This window comes from Nothobranchius furzeri, chromosome 1, assembly GCF_043380555.1.
Source record: "Nothobranchius furzeri strain GRZ-AD chromosome 1, NfurGRZ-RIMD1, whole genome shotgun sequence".
NCBI classification, from domain to species: Eukaryota; Metazoa; Chordata; class Actinopteri; order Cyprinodontiformes; family Nothobranchiidae; genus Nothobranchius; species Nothobranchius furzeri.
This window is the reverse complement of record NC_091741.1, coordinates 46301803-46324296: the sequence shown is the minus strand read 5'-3', so window position 1 is coordinate 46324296 and position 22494 is coordinate 46301803. Positions and strand designations below refer to the sequence as shown.

General features: G+C 43.0%; 1 long non-coding RNA gene across 1 annotated transcript; it reads left to right on the top strand.

Moving 5' to 3' along the window:
- The first annotated feature begins 8007 nt into the window (after nucleotides 1–8007).
- Nucleotides 8008–20858, top strand: LOC139066344 (uncharacterized). The gene is made up of 2 exons (XR_011519246.1): nucleotides 8008–8118; nucleotides 20658–20858. It is a non-coding gene; the product is annotated as an uncharacterized lncRNA (long non-coding RNA).
- The last annotated feature ends 1636 nt before the right edge of the window (nucleotides 20859–22494 follow it).

The following is a 22494-nucleotide window of genomic DNA, read 5'->3' as shown; positions in this document are numbered from 1 at the left end:
GAATTAGTTTTTATCCACAGTGATATTTTATGAAAAAGAAAAGTAATACAACCCTTATATGTGCCATTAAAACACAATAATTCTCAGTGATTCATCCAGATATGAAGACATTTCTGGTAATTTCTTACTGATGTAAAAGAGGAAGTAAAAGTTTCCTAAGTTAGCAATTGAGAATGATGATGTGCAAAAAGGATTTTTTTCCTCTGAAATTTCATCTTTAGAAGGTCAATGGGAGAAAACAAGACATGCACAGGGAGTTTATCTTTTTTGGACACAGGGACTCCTGAGGTAGCTCCTCTCTTCCTGCACTTGTTATTAAAGTCACCTGCAGTCTATGCCTGCACAATAACACACACTAACAACTGCACACAGCCGTCAATTTCCCAGACTGAAACCATTTCTCAGTTGGTGACAACACAGCCCCAGCCTGTTGGTCCTTGTGGCATCTCAACCTGATTGGTTGGTCTTGCACAAGCCTATGGGGACCTGCAGGGTTGTAAAGATGAGGTGGCTGCTAAGAGACTGAGTCACAACATGCAAGACTCTTTACTTGCAACCTCCCTCGTGCACACCAGTGACAGGTCAGAGCAGGATGGCAGACTCAAGAGAAACACTTTTAGATTTTAATTGCATTTGATCCTAACACAGAATGTACAGTGTTTATATAATCAAATAGCACTTTCATTTATTGTTTCATGTTTTAGAAAACAACTTTGCATAAACAAAAAGGATGTTTCAGATAACGGATCTGTGTATAGAAATCCAAACCATGCAAACCATAACAGGAGCAACACCTCTAAATGTCCAGGCAAACGGTTTAAACAGCTAATATGAAGTAGCACATCTCATTTCAATCAGTCAAACTTTGTTTAGTAGAATAATTGAGGAGAAAACTAATGTGCATGTTAAGTGTGGAGAGCAAACAAATATTTTCCTTTAAAATGGTGTGTTCATTAGAAGTTAAAATGGATTTACTTTATTCCCATATGCCCGATTCATCATAAAACGTGACACAATTATAGGTACGGTATTTTCTGGAGTACAAGTCGCTCCGGAGTATAAATCCCACCAGCCATAAAATGTATAATGAAGAAGAAAAAAACATATAAGTCGCACTGGACTATAAGTCGCATTTTGGAGGGAAATTTTATAATTTTTCTTACAAAATCTGAAACCAAGCACTTCACATTGCAAGACAAGTACCGGTAACAATAACAGAATAAACAATCAGGGTAAAGCAGGGTGCCACGGTCTCCAGCAGAGGACGGCTGTGTTTGAAACGCTCCCAGCGGGCGGGGAGAGCGCCCGCAGCATTCCGACACAGGCTGCAGCAGGTGATGGCAGTGTTTGAAACCCTCCCAGAAGGGCAGAGGAGCTGAAACCTGGACCGGAGCCGGCCCGCAGCAGCGCGCAACGGTCTCCAGCAGGTGATGGCAGGGCAGGGGAGCTCATTCCTGGTCCGGAACCGGCCGCATAATATAAAGCGCGATATACGTAATATGGTATATAAGTCACTTTGTTATTTAAGTTGCAGGACCAGCCAGACTATGAAAAAAAAGTGTGAATTATAGTCCGGAAAATGCGGTAAATATTAATGTTTTTGTTTTATTTACTGTAAGGAAATAGTTTTAGATTGTGAACCATAAAAAAATGATAACCAGGGAGTCGGTGTGGTGACATATTTGACAAATAAGCAAATTAAAAGAGTGAGTTTACTTTTAGACAAACAGTGAAACGTTTATTTTAAATTTTATTATTAGAGCAAAGAGTCATCTCCTGTTTGGGGCAAACTGGGGAAAATTATGAGGCGGGCACATTAAGCCCTCCAACAAATGCTAAAGTACTTAGTTTAGGCTATTTTGGAGAAAGTCCTAAATGAGATGATTTTAAAGAGTTCTGAAATCTCTACTCATCTCCTTGATTGGGATGTAATGAGGACGACTCATGAGGCGTAAACTTACACATTCACAGTGGTGCAGCTCAGATGCAGAGGAAGGCACTCTCTTTCTCCAAGGCATTTCCTATTCCTCCATCCATCCAAACAAGCCTGTCAGAGCAGCAATTATGGGAAGGAAAGCATGTATTTATAGCCAGGCGAGGATCAACGGCAGAACAACGTGTGTGTGGCACGGGAGGCGGTTATATTTAACATACTGTGATGTCAACACGTGGTGGCTGATACGTTACCATGGTTTCTCCTCCGAGACAGGGTGGGCACCTTTCTTATCAGTCCGCCACAGAAGCAAAGGGACGATAAAAGAGGCAGACCAGACGGATTGAGAAACTGAAAGGCCAAGACTAGGAGAAAATAAAGATACTGCTCGCAAAGTTTAAAAATAACATTTCAACATAATGGAAAAGTAGTATAGGACTTAGTTTGGCTGTTTTTACACAATAAAAGTCCATCATTGACAATACCAGCTCTTCTTTTACCCACATTCATTTGTGTTTTACTGCTAAGCATTAACTTGACTCAATGCTTTTTGTTGCTTAAGGGAGAAACACTTTCCAACAAACTCTGTACTACTTTCTTCACTCTCAAGTCCTCTCTGTTCATCCCTCCCACTCCTCTCACTTCTTCCCTCCCTCTTTCTTTTGAGTTTATCTGAGATGCCATCTGCAGTCAGATAAAGGTTAAAGAGGCTTGCTGGCAGCACCTTCAGTCTCCAGCTTGCCCTAAAAAAATATCAGCCTTCACAGTGATAATCCCTTGCCACATCGCAGCACTATAGATAGCAGAGTCTGGAAAATGCACAGAAAACATCAAGGTTTATGCTTGATATTTGAGTCTTCTTTTATTAGTAAAGCAAAGCTGAAGTGATCTTTTGAGGAAAAAAAAGGTGAGAATCCCTTTTCTATTTACTGGTTCGAAGCACATAAACTAGGCTGCAAAGTGTTGCTTGAGGGTGTGAAAATAATGTAAGTGTGTTGCTGTTGGAATTTGAAAAAGGCAGTAGGAATATATCAGGGAAGTTATACCTTTTTTTTCAGATTTTTTCTTTTTTAAATTTCACCACTTTTTTTCATCTTTTCTTATAGAAAAAGTGCAAAAACAATCTGTCGTTGTTGTCTTCCTCCGCTTATCCGGGTCGCGGGGGCAGCATCCCAACTAGGGAGCTCTAGACCGTCCTCTCCAGCCACCTCCACCAGCTCCTCCGGCAGGACCCCAAGGCGTTCCCGGACCAGATTGGAGATGTAACCTCTCCAACGTGTTCTGGGTCGACCCGGGGGCCTCCTGCTAGCAGGACATGCCCGAAACACCTCCCCAGGGAGGCGTCCAGGAGGCATCCTGACCAGATACCCAAACCACCTCAGCTGACTCCATTCGATCCGGAGGAGCAGCGGTTCTACTCCGAGTCCCTCCCGAATGTCCGAGCTCCTCACCCTATCTCTAAGGCTGAGCCCGGCCACCCTACGGAGGAAACTCATTTCGGCCGCTTGTATCCGCGATCTTGTTCTTTCAGTCATTACCCAAAGCTCATGACCATAGGTGAGGATTGGGACGTAGATGACCGGTAAATCGAGAGCCTTGCTTTCTGGCTCAGCTCCCTCTTCACCACGACAGATCGGCTCAGCGTCCGCATCACTGCAGACGCTGGACCAATCTGCCTGTCGATCTCCCGATCCCTCCTACCCTCACTCGTAAACAAGACCCCGATATACTTAAACTCCTCCACTTGAGGTAGGACCTCTCTCCCTACCCGGAGTTGGCAAGCCACCCTTTTGGGGTCGAGAACCATGGTCTCAGATTTGGAGGTGCTGCTACTCATCCCAGCCGCTTCAGACTCGGCCGCGAACCTACCCAGTAAGAGCTGAAGGTCAGAGCTGGATGAAGCCAGTAGGACCACATCATCCGCAAAAAGCAGAGATGAGATTCTCCTGCCACCAAACTCGACACACTCCACACCACGGCTGCACCTAGAAATTCTGTCCATAAAGGTAATGAATAGAACCGGTGACAAAGGGCAGCCCTGGCGGAGTCCAACCCTCACTGGGAACAGGTACGACTTACTACCGGCTATGCGGACGAAACTCGTGCTCCTCTGGTAAAGGGACTGAAGGGCCCTTAACAGAAAGCTACCCACCCCATACTGCTGGAGCGTCCCCCACAGGGTGCCCCTGGGGACACGGTCATAAGCCTTCTCCAAATCCACAAAACACATGTGGATTGATTGGGCAAACTCCCATGCCTCCTCCATCACCCTTGCAAGGGTATAGAGCTGGTCCACAGTTCCTCGGCCAGGACGAAAACCACATTGCTCCTCCTCAATCTGAGATTCAACTATCGCTCGGACCCTCTTCTCCAGTACCTTGGAGTAGACCTTTCCAGGAAGGCTGAGGAGCGTGATCCCCCTATAGTTGGAACAAACCCTCAGGTCACCCTTCTTAAAGATGGGGACCACCACCCCGGTCTGCCACTCCACAGGAACTGCCCCTGATGACCACGAACTGTTGCAGAGACGTGTCAACCAAGACAGCCCTACAACATCCATAGCCTTGAGATACCCAGGACGAATCTCATCCGCCCTCGGGGCTCCACCGCTGTGTAGTTTTTTGACTACCTCAGCAACTTCTGCCCCCGAGATTGGACAGTCCATCCCCAGGTCTCCCGGCTCTGGCTCCTCCTCGGAATATGTGTAGGTGGGATTGAGGAGCTCCTCAAAGTATTCCTTCCACCGTCCGACTATAGCCCCAGTTGACGTCAGCAGCTCTTCATCCCCACTGTAAACAGTGTGAGCGAGTTGCTGCCTTCCTCTCCTGAGGCGCCGGACAGTTTGCCAGAACCTCTTTGGAGCCGATCGATAGTCTTTCTCTATGGCCTCACCAAACTCCTCCCACGCCCGAGATGTTGCCTCGGCAACTGCCACTGCTGCACCCCGCTTGGCTATCCGGTACCCATCTGCTGCCTCCGGAGACACAGAGACCAGCCACGACCTGCAGGCCTCCTTCTTCAGCCTGATAGCTCCCCGAACCTCTGGTGTCCACCATCAGGTATGGGGGTTTCCACCACGACTGGCACCGGCCACCTTGCGACCACAGCTAGCAACAGCTGCCTCAACAATCGCAGAGTGGAACAAGGCCCACTCGGAGTCAATGTCCCCCACTTTTCTCTGGACGCGGTCAAAGCTCTGCTGGAGGTTGGAGTTGAAGACTGTCTTGACAGGTTCTTCTGCCAGGCGTTCCCAGCAGACCCTCACTATGTATTTGGGTCTGCCAGGTCTACACGGCATCTTCCCCTGCCATCTGATCCAACTCACCACCAGGTGGTGATCAGTTGACAGCTCTGCTCCTCTCTTTACTCGGGTGTCCAAAACATACGGCCGCAGGTCAGATGATACGACTACAAAGTCTATCATCGACCTGCGACCTAGGCTGCCCTGGTACCATGTGTACCGATGGGCATCGTTATGTTCGAACATGGTGTTCGTTATGGCCAAACTGCGGCTTGCACAGAAGTCCAATAACGAAACACCACTCGAGTTCAGATCAGGTGGGCCTTTCCTCCCAATCACACCCCTCCATGTCATGCTGTTATTGCCCACGTGAGCATTGAAGTCCCCCAGCAGGACAACAGAGTCTCCTGATGGAGCACTATCTAGCACTCGTCCCAGGGACTCCAAGAAGGGTGGGTAATCTGAACTGATATTTGGCTCATAAGCACAAACAACAGTCAGGGCCCGTTTCCCGACCCGAAGGCGCAGGAAAGCTACCCTCTCGTTCCCCAGGGTAAACCCCAACACACAGGCAGAGAGCCTTGGGGCTAACAAAAAGCCAACCCCAGCCCTCCACCTCTCACCCGGAGCAACTCCAGCAAAGGAGAGTGTAACGTGATGAAGGAGCTATTCCTCCAAGGATTTAAACCTTTATCAACAGTTCCCTTTGACACAGCGCCAGAGTGCATGAAACAGCCTCAAGAACATTCATTATCTTCTAAACTGTTTATTTTCCAGCAATGAAGACAGAAGATGAAGATACTCTTTTCTTTTATTGAATCAAAGAACTCTATTTTCAATAAAGCTAATCAAAACAACTGTTAGTCAATAATACAATGTGACCGATCTGTGAACTCACATTACTATGATTAATATATAAGTATTATTATGATTAATATGTAATAAGTAATATGACTTAATCTAGTCACTAGACACACTGACACACGTAAGGAAAACAATCACATGACACATTGCTGTACTGATCCAATCAGAACATTCCTAGTCTGAAGCGTGGAAGAGTCTCTGTGGTGTTTATAAATCTGTCAGCTTTGATTCGTCCAGAATCAAAAACATACAGATTAATAAAACAGTTCCAACGCCATCTTAAGTTCAGTTCTCAAGATCTTGTTCTCAAGATCTCATTCTCAAGATCCCTGTCATGGTCTGTGTCTGTCTCTTTGTGTTCCTCTTGTGTCCCCTGGTCTTCAGCCCTCCAGATATTCCCTCTCAGGTTCTGTGTTCCTTCAGTCTCCCCACCATAATTTCCATAGGTCTATTATTCCAGTTTTGTGTGTGTGTGTGTGTGTGTGTGTGTGTGTGTGTGTGTGTGTGTGTGTGTGTGTGTGTGTCCTTCCCAGTTAGGTCTGGTGTCCTCTCCTGCTCCTCCTCCCTGATTAGTTATCGCTTTCACCTGGTTCTCTCCCCTCACACCTGCAGCTCATCATCCTCCCATTATGCCCCAGTGTATTTAAGCCCTGTCTTGTCTCAGTGTCTTGTCGGTCCATTGTTGTTTGTATGTCAGCGTTTTCTGATGCTCTGTGTGAGCTTTGTGCCTCGTCCCAGTTTTGTGCTCTAAGTGAGCTTTTGTTCTTCTGGACTTTGGGATTTTTGGCTCGTTGCCATTTGGATTAATTTTTGTTCTTCCTACATTAAAATGATTTATTCTTTACATCAACTCCTGCCTCGAGTCATCCTGGGTATCTGCATTTTTGGGTCCTTACCATCCCCTTAATGTGACAATCCCATGAAGTTCACCGCATGTTAAGTGAAGTATGGACCGGCCATCTGTACTTCTCTTTTTAAGATGAGAACAATTCAAGCTGTGAAAATTCTGTTGTTTTGTTACCAACCAAGCAACGGTACCTTTCAGAATAAAAGCTGAACTTGCTGACCCAAGGAGGGTCCCTTTTTGACGCTGTGAAGCACCTGTCGCTTTTTACCTGGAGACTATCCAAAGACTGGTTTGTTGTACTGTCGACGCTGCTTCATTGGCTCGAGTACCAAGGAGGGTCGTGGACCTCTGCCCTCGATAGCTGTCTTGATCCCTCGGGTATCAACCCGGTTGAGTTTACTAGCATTAAACTGCTAATAACTAAGCTTAACATGGAGGAGCGTCTCTGCAAACACGAACTGCACATGCTATAGTCCGAATTATAACGACAACGCACATGGACGTTTTAGTTGCTCGGACTGGATTGAGTGACCTCCGACATCACTTTCAGCGATGTCCGGGAATGACCCTGGAGGACAAGATCTTTGTGATAAGGTTGACCTCCAATGCCGTGGGTTCGCTTATTGATTGCAAGTGTATTTTGATCGCAAATGATTACGATGAGCTGGAAGCTTTTTGTTTGTTGATTTGCATAAGACGCCATTTTGTTGTGTCTACATTGAAGTGCCCTGTGCTGTGCTCTCTCTTCCCTGCTGAGTTCATCGATGATCCTGCTTCCTGGGGGTGGACCCGTGACTCATCATCAGAATCTACTCCTCCTGATTGGTGCTCCGGCTCGTCGGACCTGGACGTCCGTTTGTTCTGGCATGACTGCTGGGATTCTTCGCTCGCTGGGATGACCTGCCTGCTGCTTTTCCCTGTGCTGGATTACGATAAGTGCTAATACAAAGATCAATTAGCTGTTTGGAAGTAATCCAGACCCGAGGAGATATAAAGTTGCTGCTGCTTCAAATTATTGCTTCCACGGGAATATCTGATAATCTACTGACTTGTGTGCTTCCCGAGGAGTGACCCAAGGAAGGTCCCGTTTTGACGCTGTGAAACACCTGTCGCTTTTTACCTGGAGACTATCCAAAGACTGGTTGGTCGTACTGTTGATGCTGCTTCATCGGCTCCAGTACCCAGGAGAGTCATGGACCTGGCATCCGGATCTGTACGGAGGTCTCACTGAGGGTATGTGGATGCGACATAAATGGCATCTCATGTGTTTATGACTATGAGTCTCAAACTCTGATAAATTAGGAGCAAAACATCATCTCCCACTCAGACTTTGTTTCTCCGGATGCGAGGGTTCTGAATAACACTCATTCACACACACCAACCATCTCACACCTCATTCAAACAGTGCATCCATCATTAGAGAGTTAGGCTTGTTAAATTGCTTAAAATTATTTAGTAATAAATTTCCTTAAACGTTTGAAGGTCTCTCTCTCTCTTCGCTTGTCTCTAAGTTATTACAAAGTGTTTTCTAAATCCCTGCAATAAAAAGATCCAATCTTCTGATTTAAATTACCCAGTGTCCTTAAGATGGAATTCATACCCAACATGAATTTTTAATGTCTTATGGTCCTTAATTAAATGTAATTAACACTTCATTACTAGAGTGTCCAACCCCTCTCAAGGATTTGGGTTCCAGAACCACTGCTATGTGTTGAGGTGAGTCCGACTATATCTAGCCAGTAGCGCTCAACCTCTGCCACAAGCTCCTGCTCCTTACCCGCCAGCGAGGTGACGTTCCATGTCCCTATAACCAGTTTCCTTGTCCAGGGATTGGACCGCCAAGGCTCCCGCCTCGGTCTGTCACCCGATCCACACTGCACCGGACCCTTCATGTTCCTCCTGCGGGTGGTGGGGCCCATGTATCCAGTTCGGGCTGGGCCCGGCCAGGCCCCAAGGGCGAAAGCCCAGCCACCAGGCGCTTGATCACGGGCCCCAACCCCAGGCCTGGCTCCAGGGTGGGACCCCGGTAACCCTCCAGGCCGGGTACACCGACTCTTTGTTTTTACGTCCATTAAAGATCTTCAGAACCATTCTTTGTTTCACCCTTCACCTACTGTAAGACCCATTTGTCATGGGAGACCCTACCAGGGGCACAAAGTGCCCCAGACAACATGGCTCCTAAGATCATTAGGGCACTCAAACTCCTCCACCAAGCTGGTATCTGCAGACTTAATGTGAGAGTTTTAAATTGCCTTCACAAACTTTAGGATAAAAATAATTAACTAAAAAACTAATTCAATATAATGAAGAAATTAAATTCCCTGTGGGTTTTAGAAATGCATGAAAAACCTGCCTGCTGTTATTTTTGTTCCTTATTCTCAAAACCGTTTAGCAAACACCATCTCAGCAGAGTAAACAGTGATGATGGGATGCATGTGAGCATGCTCTGAATTTAAACACTAACCTGACCACAGTAATGAATTCAATTCATTAGCTCCCTTTAGGCCAAATTAAGGTAGCAAACATTATATATTTCCACTGAAACAGAAATGGCCACATATCACTCACTCAACACATAAAAAAGGGCTGAAGTAGGTGTCAGGACTCCACATATATTCCATAATACAACTGTGACAGATCTGACACAGCCAGCTAAGCCTGTATCTTCAGCCGTGCAGAGGGCTGAGTGGATTTAGCTGAAGTGGGCAATAAAGTCGGCAAGGAAATCCGAGAACGTGTGGAAGAGAGTAGGTTTCATGGAAACTAAGTTAGGAATAACATCTACAAAATACAGTTATTACCTAAAGCCTCTTAACCTAACTAGGTTCATTATCCACCTGCCACACAAGAGTGGGAGGTGAATCATTTTCCCTTAGACTATTATAAAATCCCCACTAAATTCCTTGAACCTTGTGTGACAATGACTTACATGTGGCCATGTTTAATTATAATCAAATTTGCTAAAGTATTATCTTACGCCATGAAAATTCCCTCAGAATATATACTGTAGTAACACGTTCATTTCATACATTTAATTACATTTTATTTATAAAAAATATTTAGTAGCTTAAAGTACTAGAGTATTAGTGATGGGAACTTATATGAAATAAGTAATGACAACTATTTGATTTATAAATAAATGTTTTCCTTACATGTTTACGTTTGTGGATGGTTCCAACCCTCTCAGCTCATGAACTAAAAATAAAAAAATATGAAAAGAAAATATGTTCAATCCCCGTCCTATTTTTTAATTAGCCTTCAAAGCAACAAAATAGCGTATTCTACAGTTGATGCCACCACACAAGTCCTGCTGGATGCTAATGCTAAACATACAAACTGCATTTACCAATTTTAAATGCACAGACGGAGCACTTAAACGTCAATTAAAAAAAACCTGAAAAGACACCACAATCAAACGTTAATGCTCAGTTAATCACTACTCACAGTGCTCAAGTAACATTTTCTCCAAGTTCCTTTTTTACTCTTAGGTTATTATTTGTGTCACTACTTTCCACATACACCTCTAGTCAAAAACCTTTTTATCCACATTTGGACGCCGTTTGCCTAAGACGTTCAGCTGGATAATTCAACATCTGAGAACGTTGCTAGCATTGGCTTGTCATTCTTGGGCGTTGGATCTTTTCCACTGGCAAAATATATGGAACAAATATATGCGCACGCCTTGAGCCCTTCCACAATGTGAAAATCCACACTTCCATCTAAATGCTGCCACTGCTAGGCTTTGGCTGTAGCTTAGCCCATTTCCTTTTCCAGCTCTTTGATGTGGTCGTGGACCTTACGCGGCTCTGAAGAATGGATAAAAAATGTGCCTTCTGACACCCCATCTGTGTATCCAGAGGTCGGTTCGGTCCCTTCCGGTCCAGGTAGGGACAGGAATTTGGTTTCACACACAGGTCAGACTTGCATTTTTGGTTCCGAGGTGACTCTTTATTTCAGACCTTCTCCCCAGCGGTCAGACTGGGACCAAGGCGACATTACAATTGGCCAGCTGAAATTACGACTACCGCCACCGATCTGCTGAAGAATAAGGCAGCGGGGGATTTTCTGCATGCGCGATTCATTTTCATGCTGGATGCTATTGAGTAAACTTCTGTCTGCAGCGCGGAGCTGCCGTTCAGTGAGAATGGGAGAAGTGAGTGCCCTCTGTGTGTGTGTGTGTGCCTGTTCGCTGCATCGGAGCTCTTGCCTCAGCAAGCAGACAACTGCTCAGTGGAGAAAGCAGTGTGTGTGTGTAGCACAAGATTATGAGGACACACACAGCAAATTATTAAAATACTGTGGTTCAGAGTCTCCAAAAACAACACAGCTCATGCCCGCCTTTGTTTACGTTATAATGGAGGACACCGCAGACTTTCCCGCGCGTATTAAACACCGCCCACAGGCTAGGGAATTTCCACATTCTTCGAGAAGTCCCTTGGATTTATATGGGAACACTACACCGCCCATTCGAGACCAAGCTCATGCCATCCAGCCCCACCAAACCCCGACCGTGCCGGCACTAATATGTAAGCGCCAAAAGGCACCCATGCAAAAGAAACGCTCGTCTAGGGCTACATCCCACAATGCACTTCAACATTAAGTCACAATTTTTAGCTACTGTAGAATAAGCTTTGGTAATGTTTATAAAATCTTCAGGAAACTGAAGAAATGTTGTGATTTTGTAGAATTAAGCTCCCCTACGACTCTTCTACTCTGCAGTATAAAATAGACCAATGCCTGATTTTTTGCTGCGTGGGGGGGCTGAGCCAGGCCACTCGGTCTGAAGCTCCCACACAGTTTGATTAAAAACAAGCACTGTCACGATGCGAGGATGGTTAGGACCCAAAATGCAGGAACCCAAGATGACACGAGGCAGGAGATGATATGAAGTAAAATCCTTGTATTAGGATGAATGAAACAAATATATATCCAAAAGGGCTGAGCAGGAGATCAAAAACACTCGAGACCATAGGCGTCATTTTAACCGGGGACGCCGGGGACATGTCCCCGGCAACATTTGTGATTGGCAGCTGTGTCCCCCCCCCACGTTCAAAAATGCCTGCTGATGAGGATTTTTGTTTTACCAGCTCAGATCTTATACCAGAGGTTGGCAACCTATTCCCATCAAAGAGCCATTATTACCCATTTCCCACGGTAATTTTGGACGGACCTTAATAAGCAGTGACTTAAGTGAAGCAGGCAGGTCGCGCTAGAAAATTTCGTTTAAAAAGACGTCATAAATGTGTTCCCCCGTCCTTTTTATTTATAAAATATGAAGTAAAAACTCACAATTTAATTTTCATTCATTTGTCATTAATATTTAGTCTACACCCGTGCGTTAAGTGGACCATCTTCCAGTAAACGCAAAGCATCCAGTCCACCTCTCCAAATGCGTAAAATGTGCATCGGCCGCTAGTTAGGCGCGCCGCGCGCACCATCAGCTGATCAGCCCAGACAAGAGCAGAGCAAATAGAGAAAGAATAGAGGATAACTGTGTCTGGATGTGGATGGAGATTACATTTTACAGCAGCCTGATCATCATTTAAATACGTAAGCCATCACCTGTCTTCTAGTCCATGCTATCAGCATTATTTTAATTGGTGTGTGTGTGTGTGTGTCTGTGTGTGTGTGTGTGTGTTTTCCACTTCAAACACTGGTCTAACCAACCAGACCAGCGTGTCCAGTAACATATTAATGTTACAATTAAACTGTTTCACTTCATGTAGGCTAGGAACGTTTCACCTGCCGTGGCCCGACCGCTTCTGCTCCACATAAACTTTGTGCGTGATCAAATGTCTCTACGCGTCATGCGTCTCCATTTTAGAGACGGGAACAAGCGCTGTTCAGCCAAAGTTTCATAATTTCATAAAAAGAACATTTTTCCAAGTGGCACATCCCTCAGAGAGACCGGGTTTCCAGACTGTTTCAGTGGGAGGAAATCTTATCGCATGCGCCGTGGTTCTGCACTGCGCTGCGAACCCCAGATCTTCAGCTCACTGTCCAGCGTGGGCGCTCCGAGCCACTGAACACAGTGTCCAGTATAAAGCTCTGATGTTCTGATGGGAATATTTTACCTCCGCGATGTGCGTTAACGATTAAAATGTGAGCTCATCCATGCGCATCAGTGTGCGTCGGGGTAATTCTTTCAAACCAAGCTACATCCTTGAGTTCATCCGTCAAAATAAACAGTCAAATGGAAATATATGTAACCTGCCGTTTAACTGTTTTGCCTTCCTGTGAAGATTGTTGCAAAGAGAAACAATTAAACTTGATTAACCCCAGAGCCACCCAGAGAACCAGAGCGCATGCGGGAAGGTTCCTCCCACTGAAGCGAGTGTTTTCCAAACCCTGTCTCTCAGAGAGACTTGTCACTTAGAAAATGTTCCCTGATTATGAAACTTTGGCTGAATAGTGCTTGTTCCTGTCTCCAATGTGGCGACGCATCCAGGAGCCGTCTGAGGAGAATCCCAGAATCTCACATTGTCTTCAGCTCATAAAGTGCCTATATGATTACGCACAAGCGTGACCGGTCAACCACCGCAGACCGGGTTGGACCTGTTCAGGTTTACGCAGACAATCTTTACATTTGGAATTGGCATACAGATGTAAAATTAATTCAGTAAAATATAAAGCATTTTATTTAAATATCCATTCATTATTTTACAAGCACAGAGAGCCGCATCAGATGGATGGAAGAGCTGCATGCGGCTCCAGAGCCGCGGATTGCCGACCCCTGTGCTAGCCTACTTTATTGTCCCCAGCAATTTTTAAACCCCACTCAAGTGTATGGTTATTGTCCCCAGCAATTCTGAAAACAAACTGACGCCCTTGCTCAAGACTAAGAGACACTGGAAGCCGAGAAAACACGAGAAGACTGACAGAATTACCACAATGGACCGACACAAAACAGAGACAAGACAGGGCTTAAATACACTGGGAGGAATAATTAGGGAAACAGAAAGCAGGTGTGTGGAGTGAGGGCTGGAGGGAAGGCAGGTGACATCAATTATCTAAATGGGGAAACAGAACCAGAGGAGGGCAGATAAACCTAAAACTATAAAACACAAAAACTAAACCTAAAAATTGAGGGAAGGACTCACACTCACACACACACACACACACACACACACACACACACACACACACACACACACACACACACACACACACACACACACACACACACACACACACACACACACACTGAGCTGGGGACAAAGAGGTTGGAGCTACTCCTGAAGGGCTGGGGATGACTGAATGGTTACAAACAGAAGACACATAAATGAGACGCAGACAAAGGACACATGAGGGCGCTATGCCAGGTATTTTAAGTTGAAGTGATATCTGTTTTTATATTAGACTTTTTATATTTGCAATAAAGTCCAAAAGTGAAGAATTTATGTTATTTATTACGTGATCGTTCAAGCTACCTCACAGAAGTGATCTGTTGTTAAAAATTAAAATAAAAAGGTAATTAAATAAAAAATAAGGAGCATTCTGGAACTGTTTCTTCCTTTTCTGTATTTTTTTTAAAGTATCGAAGTATTGGATCGGGACTCAGTATCGGTAGATTCTCAAAATCAAACACTCGGACTCGAGGGCAAAAAACCTGATAGTTGCAGTATTTAAATATCATGAAAATAAAATTTTCTGTGCCTGAATTCGGCCAGAGCAGTGACGAACACCAGGAAATAAAATGCATCTCATGTATATTCGACTGAGCTGTGAGGTAAAGAGAGAAATATTTGAAAGCAACAAAAAGTAAAACAAATTAACTGGAAACGTAATGTCAGATTGACAGCGACTGGAGATTGCAGAGTGAATGGATGTTGGAGAACAGCCACAGTGAGTGATTCACATCTATTTTCCACCAGCAGGCAAATGAATTGTGCAGTCAAAAGAAGAGAAAAAAGTAATCTCAAAATAGTTTCCCCCTATTATGCATGCATGTGCGGCTTTTTCTCCCTGTGAGACAAAGGGCACACATCAAGGGCATTTTATTACCAGGCACGTGAGTCCCATGTGCTGTTGCACAAAAATAGATCACAAGTCTTCTCCACTAGAGCTTTGCCTCATCAAAGTGAATCTATTCCACATAAATGCTGAGCCATAAATAAAATGTTATGCTCAGTAAAAAAAAAAAAATGAAACAGAGTGGAGGAAATATGAATGAAAACAGTTGAGTGACAGGGCTAAGGGTCTATTTAAGGAAGTTCATGAATACGCTAATTATGTATTCACAGGAATGATTTTGTTATCCAGTGACCTTTGGACTAATGATCCACACAGAGGCTGAAAAGTAAACAGGCTTCATTAAAGTATTCAATCTAACTTACATTAGTAGGATGTTACGATCCACAATAAAAGAGAGGAGAAAATCGAGTATGACTCAAATATAATTATTACAACAGTCTAATTTTAAAAAGACCTTGCTTACACGTGAGAAAGTGTGGAAACAATCATTTAGGTGTGGGAAAAGGCAGTGGAGATTTATCATTTCCAAGCTCTTAGATGAGCCAAATGTGTCCTTCTAAACACAGGTTAAGTTAGCGGATAATTAAGATGATCGTTCTGACATTTGGAGCCATGAGACTAGGGGTTGGTGTGTGAGGGATGGGTGTGCAACGGAAAAGACAATTTAATTACTTTTTCACAGAGGAGTACAGTATTAGTAGTGAGATTAAAGAAAATCGAAAATGAATTAAGGTGTGAAACAAATAAAAATGCTATTTATTCTGAATCATCAATCTCTAAATTGTTTTAATGCTACTATTTCTGTGGAAACCCATTAAAGGTATAATTGCCCATGATAAATGTTCTTTATCTAGTGACATGTATACTATTCCTATCACACATCCCCAGATGTGAAGACATGTATAGTTTAAATACATCAACAGCTGCAGTGAAACAGGTGTCTTGGTCAGCTGCAAAGGTGACCCATCTCAGGGCTCTTTTTGCTCACACTGCCATGCATGTGATGAGCACGATAGATGCTGCATGTCCGATGTGCATGCTGTGGCATAAATTTGGAAAAGGCAAATAAACCTGTGTGAGCTCAAACTAAATCTCATTAGCACGTTCTTCACATTTTTCAATTATGTGCAGTCTGACGCTTGCACAGCAGCTTGCATGTCCTAAAACTAAGCTATTGGAGCATATGCTCATCATGCAATAGTGTATACTTAAGCCCTTGCATATATTTGTTCTTAAATTTTAACTTATAGAAAGCTTCAATGCACAAATACATCAAAGTTTGAAATATTAAGCAAAGACCAAACTTTGTGATGGATAATGAGCTAAAGCCTGCATTAAAAATCAAGACAAAAATATGTTAAAGGCCAAGTACAATGGGAAATCTCTTATTTTTCTTCTTGAAGTATAATCGGTCACTGTGGATTTCACATGCAGGCTAAACTTGAAAAGAGTCTTCCACCCCATTTTCTGCATTAGCTGCCAATAAACAATAGACCAGGATATTGTTGGATTTGTAAAGCCAGTCAGAGCTACGTCACATTGAAAATTAGCATTCATGGACTCACCCAACTTGGCTCCTGACAGGGAAGGCGGTTGTTGAATTAGCATCCAGGATAGAGAAGAGCACTTCTCAGCTAGTAGAAGCTAACTGTTAGCATTAGCAACTCTACAACTTAGCAGTACTACTTCAGATTTGTGTTATTTGGGCTACATTTCCACCCAGGAAGCAGTTGAAGACTCCTGTTAGGGAATATATCTAATATATCTAAAATATTCCCACACAGGAGACTTCAACCGCTTCCTAGGTGGAAATGGAGCAGTCCAGATGTTTTTTGTCACGGGTTCGGTTTTTGCTAAATATTTAGAGACATTTAAGGAAAGTCTGTGTTCATGATATGTTAACATGCAGCCCAGTGGGATTCTGACTTGAACGCAGAATGATAACTGGTGTGGGAGAAGACTGCAAAAATTTGGCGCTCAAGAAAATTCAGGCAAACGATTCAATGACCGGAGATGAATATTCAACAGAAATATCTGAATTGTTTGTTTTCATCATCTTGTGCAGCCGTAAGGTGCCATTGTGGCAGTCTGCTGCAGGACCCATGATGATATTATTTTCTTCTTCACTAGTTTTGGTGCTATGCTGTCAACGGTGTTCTGGTATGTCTGGCACATTTTGAGCATTTGGAGGGATGCAGACTTTTTGCCAACAGAGAGAGGTTCTTTTCACAAGTGGAGGGAAGCTGATTGAGGTTTCTAAAACCTGAGTAATTCCTCTGTAAAAAATCCAAATGCAGTGAAGTTGAAAACCAGATGTCTATATGTGGAGCAGAAGTAAAGGAGGGAGAGCAATGAAGAAGATGATTCCTGATTGATTTAAGATAAAGACATAGTTAAATATGGGTTTCATCAAGTTATGTTGCAAGAGCATATTATGGCCACCAGCAAATTTCTATGCAGCTGTGGTAAGCTATATGGTTAGAGTAAAGACTGAGGGTGTGTTCTTGTTACTATTGAAATCTTGGACGCTTTATTGGAGAGTGTCGGTGCTCTTGATGGCAGCTCTTACTTTTGAATTTTTGTCCTTTTAGAATACCAAGTGAGTTTATTTTAATGGTCTCTGTTTTTACTGGAATAAATAGCTCACCTAGAGAATTACATTATGTTAAAGATCAAGTTCACTTGTTCTTTCAACACATTTGCAGTGGTCTCTAGTATAAATAAATGTCTTGTGAGTCAATCTCTGTGGGGAAAAAAAGCCCCCGTGCTTCTGTTTTAGGAACTAAAAGCGAGTCCCAGCTTGGGTTACAGCAGGGTTTCTCAACCTTTTTCAGCTAAACGCCCCCCTGCCATGCTGAGATCCCTTACTCCCCACCAATGAAAGAGAAATGGAAAGTTTTTTGATACAAAAATCATAATAAAAAAATTAATAAATAAATTCAGCCTAGAGTTTGAAACAGTTTAATACAAATATGTCATTAAAAAGTATCATAAAAAATGTTTTTAGCTATTAGCAATGAGATATTGTAGGAAGCTAATAATCCTCGGTCCAGTAACTTCGAGCTTCGCGCAAACATACTGCCAATGCTACCTCTAATGCTCCTTAAGCCGGGAGGGTTTCATTGCTTTGTTTGAAAAAACTTGTTCACAAAGCAGGCACATGGGGAGTTGTGGATTCGTGGGTGAAGGAATACATCCATACCGAGTCCACATTGTACTGTCAACACTTCTTTTTATTCTGAGCCATTGTCTGTTATGAATGTCCTGTATCGCTAGCGCCCACCATTAGCATCTCAGCGCCCCCTTCAGTGGCAAAAAACCTTCACCGCCCCCTTATATAGTCTGAATGCCCACTGGGGGGCGCTACAGACCCCGTTGAGAAACCCTGGGTTACAGGGATTAACCGGGTTGACTATTAACCCCAGTTAACCCACCGTGAAGATGTCTCCAACACCGCCTATAAAAATCAAACACAATAGCGCGACCCGCAAGGACAAAGACAAAGGTCAAGCTGAATGCGTGCACGCATGCGTTCCTCACTTGAGTCATCTTGCACTTGCATTGCTAGAGTTTTAAACGTGAAAAATAACTAAGAAAATAGCACAATGGTTATTAGAATTTGTATTCAGTTATGTATTTTGCCTCCCATGTACCAACCACATATACCGTACAAGTTGTCACAAAAGATTTTGTACGTACCAATTCAAATTTAAAAATATTTTCTTCATAATTTAGGCATTTAAACCTCCCCAAGACATTAAGACTTTTATGTTCAAAGAACAATACTTTTAATTATATTTCCTCGCCCAATCTAATTTACTTTAGCAGCATTTGTAAGCATCTAACAACACTGGATACACGTTTCATCTGTTGACGACGGCTGCAGGTTTGTGCACGACAAACACGGTTACTCATCTTCCTTGAAGGGGCAGTCTGATAGGATTGTAATCAAATGTGAAAAGCATATTAAATCACAGACCGCCCACAATCTTTTGCAAACTTGCATTAGCGTCATGAGAGAGACCCACAAAACTGTGCAGGCACATGATGCAGGCATGAATAAGCTCACCAATACATTCAGGCATCCAGCCCACTCTGCCTTCTGCTGAATTTTTTAAGTAGCTACATATAAAGAAGCTGTTCGGAAAATTATGTAATGCAGTGATTAAAGAGCCACAACATAATACATTTTCTCATGGATGGTTATAAATACCTTGATTTTAGCCTCAGGGTACACGTACCCACTTAATTTACTTTAATCAAAGTGCAGTCTCAAACTGGGAGGCAGTGGGACCTCATTTTCTCATTTGTGACATTGGGAGGGATAATCTCTGAGCCTTTTGGTGAGATGGCAGCATTTAATCCTGTCCATCAAACACAGTCGCTAAATTCACTGAGCTAAAATCTGACATCATGATAAAGTTATGTCTAAAACTGTTAACCACATCTAACGTTCAAGCCACCTTAGAGGCTACTACTGAGATCCTCTTTCACAATTTTCTTTATTCTAAATATTTTACAAAAAGCCAGACATCAGGAAAGCATGACGACAGGAAGATTCTGATGCTGTGCAACGTTTTTGAGAATTTGAAAATTCTCTAAGAACTGTGGAGAATGTTCAATCTGAAACTTGATCCGGATTGCAGGGAAAGGTGTGACTTTGCTTTATAAAAGCGTGATTCAGCAGACAGAAAAACATTTTTTTGCAAGCTGTGAATTTTGCAAGAGGCATTTTTATGTTTAGAGACTTCCTTACATGCATTATTTTAAAATCTTACATGATCGTATATTTGCATGTACTTTGAGGACAGCCCCCCACCTAAAATCTTTTTTTAAAAGCAGAAATTAAGCAACACCCTTGCATTTTTCTACATCTTCAAAACGTTGGGATTACCAACAGGAGCAGAAAGTCAATTCCCAAATTTTACAGCTAATCCAATGTGTTAAATGTTCGAAAACCTTTGATGCTGTTTAAACATTTTGCAATCAACTGATTACTGAAGCCTGTTTTCCCCTGATTATCAAGTTGGGTCATTTAGACGAGAAGCTGTTTTCGATGGCTGATCAACAATTCAGCATCACCTTTCACTCATGCGTCAAAACGTTATGTCACTGAATTCAAACCAACAAGTACAGTTGCTTAAGGGAAACAAGTGTGTGATATCCTGTTTTCTTTCTCACTTCCTGTTCCCCCACTGCTCACTCTGCTCTTTTCTGTGTCCTACCTCTACTCTCACGATGGTGAAGTGGATGCAGACGCTCGGTGGGAGGTGGATGTGAGAACTGAGTACAGTCAGAACCAATTTTTATCATATTCTCCAGTAACCTCGCTGACAGGCCTCTCATTTCCAAACTGTTTCCAATCGCCACCACACATCCATCCACGCATTATACAGGCTCCTTTTAAAATGTAATCTGTTACGGATTACTGACCACCCGCTAGAGATTTGACCCAGCAATATAATCCTTTGTGTTGATCTAACATAATCTGATTTTTCTCAATTACTTTGTCTCCAAAATACATGGAATACATTGCTAAATGAACAATTTGGCATTTTTATGGCATTGGTTTTAACGAAAGCCTTGATCCCAAATGTCCTTAAGAATAAACGTATAGAAACAAATCTATCTTAGTGACTTATCTCTGGCTGTATATTTCTAATCTGGTATGTTATTCATCTTACCTTGACACACCAATGCCACCCACCGTTTCGCTCTTTTAGAGATGGTTTTATCATCCCTCTTGCACACCAGGAGATGTCTTGAACCGTCTCTTCACCATGTCTCCCTTTTCACAGCCTGATCGTCTGAAAAGCAGCACTTCCATCTCTCTGGGTTTGAGCTGAATCACAGGAAGACACAGCATTTTCGATGTTATCGCAACCACTTTGATGAACCATGGAAGACTCAAGGACATCAAAGGCTTTTCCAAGAAGATTCTAAGGGACTCAGCGTCATTTTGTACTATCTGAGAATGATCAAATAAATGTTATAATACACCACGTGTGCTACAATTTTTCATCTTACACAGCAACAGGTTTGCATCATGTCATTCCAGATGAGACTCAGACATAGATTATGGTATGGCTAAACATCAAACCCATTTTACATTATGATAAGCCTGAGGGGAAAAACACTTGTGTTGCTTTACTTTTCAGAAAGGACAATGAATTATGACAGCTGTGCAACCTCAACAAAACCACCCATGACCACAAAGTAAAACTATTTGACTAACCATGATCCTTTGGTTCAGATAAATGCATACATTTGCAGTAATTGTGTATTTCATGACTACACTTTGAGGTTTCCTCCTAATTTGCCTTAAACTTTTCTTTCATCTGAAATTTATGTTAAATAACACAAATGATATGATTTCATGTGATTTTAATTACTTTTTTCTCTTTATTTGTTTCATTCTAAGTGATAAATATCCATCCATCCATCTTCTGAGCCTGCTTTGTCCACGCGGGGACGCGGGGGGGTGCCTATCTCCAGCAGTCAACGGGCAAGTAGGCGGGGTACACCCTGGACAGAGAGCCAGTCCATTGCAGGGCAACACAGACACACAGGACAAACAACCATGCACACACACACCTAGGGACAATTTAGACAGACCGATCAACCCAACAGTCATGCAAACTCCATGCAGAAAGATCCCAGGCCGGGAATCGAACCCAGGACCTCCTCGCTGCAAGGCAACAGCTCTAACCACTGCGCAGCCCAGTGTTTCATATATATATATATATATATATATATATATATATATATATATGTATATATACACAAACAACAAAAAAACATGCATAAACATGAACACCAAACAATTTGAATGAAAAGGGGCAGAAGGAAGAAATAACCAGAATGAAGGAAATGACTATCTCTGTAAATGGCGTGAGAATATGGAACAACCTTATCAAAGACATAAAAGAATCAAAGTCACTAAATATATTTAAAAAATGTATCAAATCAAGTGTATTACAGAACTACAATAACCTAAATTCAGTTGGTGTCTGATTAGGTCTGTAAGTTCAAAGAATACAAAATGAATCTGTGTTTCATTTTGTTGTGTTGTTTATTGAGAATTGTATGGAAGCATTATTAAAAAGTTTGGTTTGTAAATAGGGGCAGTTAATATAAGATATTTCTTCCTTCTGCCCCTTTTCATTCAAATTGTTTGGTGTTCATGTTTATGCATGTTTTTTTGTTGTTTGTGCAGTAGCGGTTTTAGGCACGGGCAGACAGGGCAGTTGCCCGGGGCGGCATTTTTTCATGACACAAAAGGGGCGCACAAGCGCTGAGTAAAAAAAAAAAAAAAAAAGGAAATCTGCGCCGCACCGAGGTTTTCTATTATCTGTCATATGACAGTGTCTGGATTGGAAACAGCAAGTTGGCGCCCCCTGCAGCTGCAGGCGCTCCGTGCACCGTGTGTGTATGAAGAAGAGGAAGGGGAGGGGTGCGGCGGGGGAATTCACCTCTGGGTGGGTCCAAATGAAATGAGCGGGTAGGGGCTGAATCAACTATCAACATGGCTAAAGTCGATCACATCTTGATGTTCTTCCACATTTCATTCATAATATCATAAACACAGGCCTATCTTTCTTTCAGTGTTTCTGAATTGTGTGAAATGGCCGAATA